This window comes from Acomys minous (assembly GCF_964271855.1).
Source record: "Acomys minous genome assembly, chromosome: 5".
Classification (NCBI taxonomy): Eukaryota; Metazoa; Chordata; class Mammalia; order Rodentia; family Muridae; genus Acomys; species Acomys minous.
Window position 1 is genome coordinate 92,308,720 of NC_140494.1, and position 8,153 is coordinate 92,316,872.

Sequence of the window (8,153 nt, forward strand, 5' to 3'; positions counted from 1 at the left end):
AAAAAAAAAAGAGGATGAATAAGATTATTTTAATATGCCCTAACTTACTATTATGAAACAACAAACCTCAAAAGATGCTGTTAAGTTTGGTTTGTGTTGAGCATTTTTTCTGGGCATGTGTCCTACCCTCAAAAGTGCTTTGTTTCTCCCGTGATTTGTTTCTCCCTTGGAGAACATTAAATTTTAATTTGCAAGTGGCTATCAATTGGAGATGGCTTTTTGGTTAGTAATAGAGCCTTTTGTCCACTTCTCCTTTCAGCTCTAGGGCCCAATCTGACGTAAACCCTTGCAGGCCCTGTGCATGCGGCCACAGTCATGGAGTTCATGTGTGCACCAGCCCTTTTGTGTCTGTAAGGCCTTGATTCCTCGTTGTCTTCCATCCCCTCTGGCTCTTAAGCTCTTCCTGCCTCCTCTTCCACAGAGTTCCCCGAGACTTGAGGAAAAGGATTTGATGAAGACATTCCTTTTATAGCTGAGTGTCTCAAGGCCACTCACCCTCTGCATATCGCCTGGCTGTGGATCTCTGTATTAGTTCCCATCTGCTGAGGGAGGAAGCTTCTCCAATGGCAGCTGAGCAAGGCACTGATCTATGAGTATAGCCAAATGTCATTAGGAATTATTTTTTATTACTATGTTCATGTAGGAGAATAGTAGTCTTTGGTTTTCTCTAGATACCTGGCCTGTCTAGTCTTGTGTTCTCGGTCACCCAAGCAGCACTAGGCATGGGTTCTAACTCACAGACTGGGCCTTAAGTCCAATCAGAGGTTGGTTAGTCCCACAGCCTTGTGTCACTATTGCACCAGCACATCTTGCAGGCAGGCCATTCTTATAAGTGGAAGGCTTTGTAGCTGGGTTGGTGTTTACCTTTTTTCTTTGGTAGTGTGCAGAATACCTTTCAGTACTACAAATACTAGCCCATGGGGTGAAGGCTGTAGATAGGCACCCACCCAACTTCTCCATGTTCAATGTAGGTGTAGTCCTCAGCAGTAGGGCCTTACCATCAGTTTGTGGAGAGCCACAATAGCCTTGTCAGTAGCCTGGCTCTTTGGAGGTTCCCATGGGACCCCTTTGGACCACAGTTTAATTAGAGGTAGCCCGTTCCTGGTACTGGAAGTTTCATTTAGTGACAAGAAATGGCCAGTTGTAGCTGTCTTCCTGTTATTTGGTGAATTCATTTAGATTGCCTTTGTATGTGTATGTATTTTCATATGACCCCTCGAAGGGGCCTTAGTTTTAGTGGTCCCTCCCTGACTTTCTACCTCACCCTTATATTCCCTCACCCTCCCTGTTTGATTCTCTCACTCCAGTTCCCAACCCCTGCCCATCTCTACTATCTGTTCTATTTCCACTTCCCAGGGAGATCCACCTCTCCGACCTAGTCCTTTACCCTCTACCTAACCTCTGTGGTTGTAGCTCACTAATCAACGAGTAAACAGCTAACATCTACATGTAAGTGAATATATACCCAATGCAAATATGTGGGTCTGACTTACTTAACTCAGGATAATTTTTTCTAGTTCCATTTATTTACATGCCAATTTTATGATTTCGGTTTTTTTTAACAGCTGAGTACTATTCCATGTGTAAATATACCACACCTTACTAATTCATTCATCTGCTGATGGACGTATAGTCTCTTTCCAGTTGCTGGCTATTATAAACAGATCAGCAGTGAACATGGTTGAGGAAGTGTCTCTGCGGTAGAATGAGGTAGAATGAACCATCCTTCGGCTATTTGCTGAAGAGTTATACAGCTGGATCTTGCAGTAGATCAATCCCCATCTTCCTGAGGGACTGGGCACACTGATTTCCCCTGTGGCTGTAAAAGTTTGCACTCCCACCAGCAATGAAGGAGTGTTCCACTTACTCCTCATTTTCGCCAGCAAAGCTCTCACTTTTTTTTTTTTTATTGATCTTGGCCATTGTGATTGGTATAAGATGAAATCTCAGAGTAGTTCTGATTTGCATTTCCCTAATCACTTAAGGTGTTGAATATTTCTTTAAGTGTTTCTCAGCTATTTAAGTTTCTGCTTTAAAAAATTTTCTGTTTAGATCTATACCCCATTTCTAATTGGGATGTGTTGTTGGTAAAAAATATTTTTCCATTCTGTAAGCTGCTGCTTTGTCTAAAGGACAGTGTCCTGTGCCTTACAGAAGCTTTTCAGTTCCGTTTATTAATTTACTAATTAATTTAAAATTTTATTAATTTTGCTTCTAATTTGCCAGAGGTTATAGTATTTAAATTGCTTATCTGATCTTGATTTAACATTGTAGGTGGTATATATCAAGGAATTATCCATTTTTCTTAGATTTTCCAATTTGTTGGAATATAGGTTTTTAAATTATGTTCATATGATTCTCTAGATTTATTCAGTATCTATTATTATGATCCCCTTTTCATGACTGATTATGTTAATCTGGATATTCTCTCTCCACCTTCTAGTTAATTTGGATAAAGATTTGTCAATCTTATTTGTTTTCTCAAAGAACCAATTCTTTTTTTTTTTTTGACTGGTTGTATCTTTTTTTATTATTAAATATTTTACATACACATTTATATTATTACACATATATACAATAAACTGCCTATAGCACGAAGAACCACGAAACAATCAGGAATTATATAAATGTTACATTCATAGTGTTTTGGCAGCCTTGAAGAAAACATCTTTCCTATCTTGGTGAGTCTAAAATTCTGAATGTAAATCAATATCTATCATATCTCATCATTATCAACTTAAAACATCTATCTAGGCCTAAAAACATCCTAACCCCTAAACAACTAAGCTTACTTGTAAAACTAAACTATCTGGTCTTCAACCCCATCAGAGACTTGAGAGGGAATAAAATTAATAACCTGAGTATACAGGGAGTGCAGGTTAGTAGCTTCCAAATGAGAAGATGACAGAGAGAGTTTGCTGCCTGAACAGTCACCCAAAATTCTCTTTAACCTTGGAGTGTAGGGGCAAAATTAATGCCATATCCTATATGTAGTTTATATTCTGCATTTAATACCATGTTCTGTATGAGAACTTGTCTCCAGGTGACATCACTTCTTCCTGTGTTCCGGGAATGACCACACACTGCCATAAACTAGGCCTGCTAGCAGTTTCCAGAAACTCTACCGGAGTGATTATCTGAGATAAAACAACTTCCCTGGAGACTCAGTCTCCACCCAACCTGCCTAAGGAACTGTGAAGTTTCCACAGCCTCACCTACCCCTCCCCTCCAGGCACTGTGACCAAAATCTGCCCAGCCTAAGAATATAAAAATCCTAAGATTCTTCTGTTCAGGGTCGCCTCACTCCTGTGTACAGGTGGACCCCAGCGTGCTAGAATATTAAAGCCTCTTGCTTTTGCATCGACCCAGTCTCTGTCTCTCTCATTTGTTGCTTCCTGGTATAGACTCTCCCGATCAGAGTCTTACGTCAGCATCATCTTCAACCAACTGGTCAGGTATACCTGACAGACATATTTGTTGAGGTAGGAACTATTGAGAACTTGTTTATCCTGTCTTGGCAGAATTTGGCTGTCAACTCTGCTGGCTCCCAAGCTTGCCCACTTTTAGGCAGAGTTCTGTGTTAGAAGCAAGGACATTTTCCCCCAGTGGCTTGTTTGCCACATATGAAGCCATCTCCATAAGGAGGAAAAAAACCAACTCTTTGTTTCATTGTATATTATTGTTTGTTTGTTTCTATTTTATTGATCTCAGCCTTGAGTTTGATTGTTTCTTGCCTTCTGTGTGTTATTTCTTTTTGTTCTAGAGCATTAGTATGTGTTTTTAAATTACTAGTATGAGATCGCTCCAAAGTTTTTATGTAGGCACTTGTTGCTATATACTTGATGCCTAGAACTGCCTTTATTGTGTCCTGTATGTTTTGTAGGTTGTGTTTTCATCTAATTCAATGCTAGAAGATTTTTAATTTCTTTCCTAATGTCTTTCTTTACTCATTTTTTTCTTTCAGTAGTGAGTTGTTCAGTTTTCATGAGTTTGTAATTTTTCTGTTTATTTCTGCTGTTGTTCATATCCAGCGTTTGCATAGGATGCAGGGTGTTATTTCAATTTTCTCGTATCTGTTTACATTTGTTTTGTGTTTGAGTATGTGGTCAGTTTTGGAGAATGTTTCATGAGATGCTGAAATAAAACTTCTTTTTTTGTGCGTTTGGGTGAAATGTTCTGTAAATATCTGTTAAATCATTTTGATTATGACATCAGTTAGCTCCAGCATTTCTCTGTTTATCTGGTTTTTCTAGATGAGATTTATTGATGAGACTCAGGTATTGAAGTCACCCATTATCACTGTGTGACGGTGAATATGTGCTTTAAGCTGTAGTAGTAGGTTTTTTAAAAATAAATTTGGGTGGCAATTTGGTTTAGTGCATCAGTGTTGAGAATTGCAAATGTCTTCTTGGTGGATTTTTCCTTTGATGAGTAGGTAGGATTCTTTCTTCTCTCTTCTGATTAGTTGTGATTTGAAGTCTATTTTGTCAGATATTAAAGTAACTTACTGCCCTAGGTTGCTGTGCCATATTTCTTGGATACAGCAGAAGGATGGATTTTGTTTTCAAATCCATTCTTTCGGTCTGTGTCTTTCTTTCTTTCTTTCTTTCTTTCTTTTTGTTTGTTTTTGAGAAAAGGTTTCTCTGTGTAGCCTTGGCTGTCTTAGATTTACTTTGTAGACCAGGCTGGCCTCAAATTCACAGTGATCCACCTGCCTCTGCCTCCCAAGTGCTGGGATTAGAGGCATGTACCACCACGCCCACCCAGTCTGTGGTTTTTTTTTTTTTAATGGGGAATTGAGCCCATTGATATCGAGAATTATCAGTGAGCAGTTTTTGTTGATTCCTATTATTTTGTTGTTGTGGGTAGGTGTTTCCCTTCTTTTAATTTGCTGACCTGATATTTATTCCTTGTGTTTCTTAGATGTGGTTAGCCTCTTCTGGACTAAGGTTTCCTTCTAGTGTCTTCTGTAGGGCTGGATTTGTAGACAGATACTGTTTACATTTGGTTTTTTTTATTTCTCCAGATACCATGTTTGAAAGTTTTACTGGGTATAGAAGTTTAGATGGAATCTGTGGTCTCTTAAGAGTTTGTAGAGCATCATTCCAGGACCTCATACCTTTTAGAGTTTCACTGAAAAGTCATGTGTTACTCTACTAGGTCTGTCTTCATGTCATTTTCCATTGTAGTTTTTGATATTCTGTTTTTGTTCTGTACACTTAGTGTTTTGATTATTATTTGATGTGGGGGATTTTTTTCTGGTCCTATTTGGTGTTGTGTGTGTTTCTTGTACTTTTATAGGTACTTTCTTCTTTATGTTAGAAAAATTTTCTTCTGTGATTTTGTTAAAAATATTTTCTGCGCCTTTGCCATGTTTTTTTCTCCTTCATCTTTTCCTATTATTCTTAGATTTAGTCTTTTCATAGTATCGTAGATTTCTCGGATATGTTGTACCTTTTTTTAAAAAAAGGATTTAACATTTTCTTTGACAAAGGCATCCATGTCTTCTATCTTGTCTTCAATGACCAAGATTCTCTTTTACAGCCTTTTTATTCTGTTGGTTTTGTCTCTGAGCTTCCTGTTTGAGTTCCTAAATTTCATTTCCAGTTTTCTCTCAGTTTGGGTTTTCTTTATTGATTCTATTTCCACTTGTAAGTTTGAGCAGTTTTCTTTATTTCATTCTGCTGTTTGTGTTTTCCTAGACTTCTTTAAGGGGTTTTTTCATTTTCTCTTTGATGACATCTACCATATTCATAAAGGCTGTTTTGAAGTCCTTATCTTGTGCTTCAGCTATGTTGCTTGCTCAGGGTCTACTATATGAGGGTCACTGGGCTTTAGTAGAGACACGTTGTGCTGGCTGCAATTGATTGTGCTTTTACCCTGGTGTCTAAGATCTGGGTTTGGGATGATTGTGATTCTAGGTACTGGTATCTTGCCTTTGTTGGGTGAGTATTCCAATCCTTGATTCTGTTGTCTTTCTTCATTTGGTTCTCAGGAGAGTGTGGTGGCTTTGGGCTGCCGGGCAGGAAATGCTACTGAGATCCTGCCAGGTGTGGCTACTGGAGGTTCCCATTAGAATGTGGTTTTGTTTGGGGAGCTGACATTTAGTGATGTAGATGGGGTAGAGGTGAGGAGGGAGAGTGGACATCTGCCGCTCACCTACATGCCTCGATGGCCTATCTCCTTCCATGGCCAGCATGTCCAGAGGGTTCCCAGGCAATGGCTGCAGGTGTTGGAGGCTGAGATAAAAAGATAGACTGGTGAAGAAGCCTGTAGGGGAATATCTGTGTGATCCTCTGGATGCGGAGTCTGAGGATGGAACGGCTTAGCAGATGCTCTGCTACAGAGCTGGGGATGAGATAGTGGGGGCACTGGGTTTGGAGGAGGTGAGGGAGGAGGGAGAATATAGGTCTGAAGATCATTTACAGAACCTGTTTGTCTTTTGATCTGTCTCTCTTTGCATCTCCCTTACAATCTCTCTCCCACAGCTTCCACCTCTAACTCAGACACCAGAGAAGTCTTGTATCCAATGGGTGATTTTTCAGAGACCATGAAAGAGAATATGGAGCTCAAAGTCTTTCTTCTGTGAATTTGGCCTTTATTTCTACATCCGAAAATAAGTTATTCACTCTTCAGTTGGTATCAATTACTGTGTGATCATAGAGATCTGTGGGTGTGAGGACATGACCTAGAGGTTGAATTTACACACTGGGAGAAAAAAGCATCTTCTACAAATGGTACTTGGCAAATCAGATATCTACCTGTAGAAGAATGAAATACAACTCAGATGCAGAATAGATCAAGGACCTCAACATAAGACCCGGTAGCTTGAAACTGTTAGAGGAGAAAATAGAAAATATGCATGAATTTACTGGCACAAGTAAGGATTTTGGGGCATGACTGCCCGTCAGAGCCAAAGATAAGATAGCATCATTCTACAAGAATAATATTAAGGAAAATCCTCAATTAACTTGATGTTTGCCTTTGATCCACTTTTGACATAATAATCAAATTCAGATTTACAGCTGATCTTGAAAACAATTACATCAAGAAAATGAAAAGGCAAAATGTCAGTCTAGGAGAAAATATCTGCAAAAGACAAAAGAGATTGAAGACATTTTAAGACATATCCAAAATACACAAATAACTCTTTAAGATTCCATGAAGAAAACTAACAGCGTAATTTTAAAGGAATAATAACCTGAAGGAGATATCATCAAAGGAGATATGTACATAACAAATGGAGATATAAAAATGTTCAAAGTCATATGCCAGAGGGATCATGCAAATTCAAACAACAGCCAGACACAACTGTGAACTTCTTAGAGTAGCTGTAGCTAGTGATAATTACTGGGAATGCCTTTAGAAAAACCCTCATCCATTGCTCATGGTAATGCAAAATGGTAGTTTCTTACCAAAGAAAGTGTACTCTCATTATATCATTCAGAATTTGAACTTCTTTCTGTTTGGTTGGTGTTTGCTTGTTTGTTTGTTTGTTTGTTTCTGAGACCTTAGCCTTGGTTGGCCTGAAACTCACTATGTAGACCAGGCTGGCCTCAGACTCATAGAGGTCTGCCTGTCTCTGCCTCCTAAGTGCTGGCATTAAAGGGGTCTGCCACCATATCTGGCTTGAGCTTCTTGCTTTAGGATATTGATCCTAAAGCATTAAAAAAAACTATATCTGCCAAAAATACTTCACACAGAAAGTTTTATTCACATTACCCAAACTTGGGAGCAGCCAAGATTCAATGAGTGAATAGACAGGTAAAGTGGAATATGCCAAGCAATGGAATATTATTCAGCACTAAAGAGAGGAGAACTCTCAGAGCTAGCCATCCCCAGAACTCAGCTGGTGGAGGCAGGGAAAATCATAGGTTTGAGAGTAGCTTAGGGAGCATAAAAGGACTCTGCCTTAAGACGAGAAAGGTGTAAAATCAAATGAGTTATCGGGCCATGAAAAAAAAAAACATGAAAGAATTTTCAGTGAATATTACTCAGTGAAACGAAACCAATATAAGCTATTACAAACAATGTTTTTCTAACTGTATGACATTCTGGAAAAACAAAACTATGAAGGCAACAAAAAAAAAGCATCAGTGCTTTTGTAGGTGACAGGGTAATAAGGGTGAATGGATGGCACGCAGACGCAGGAG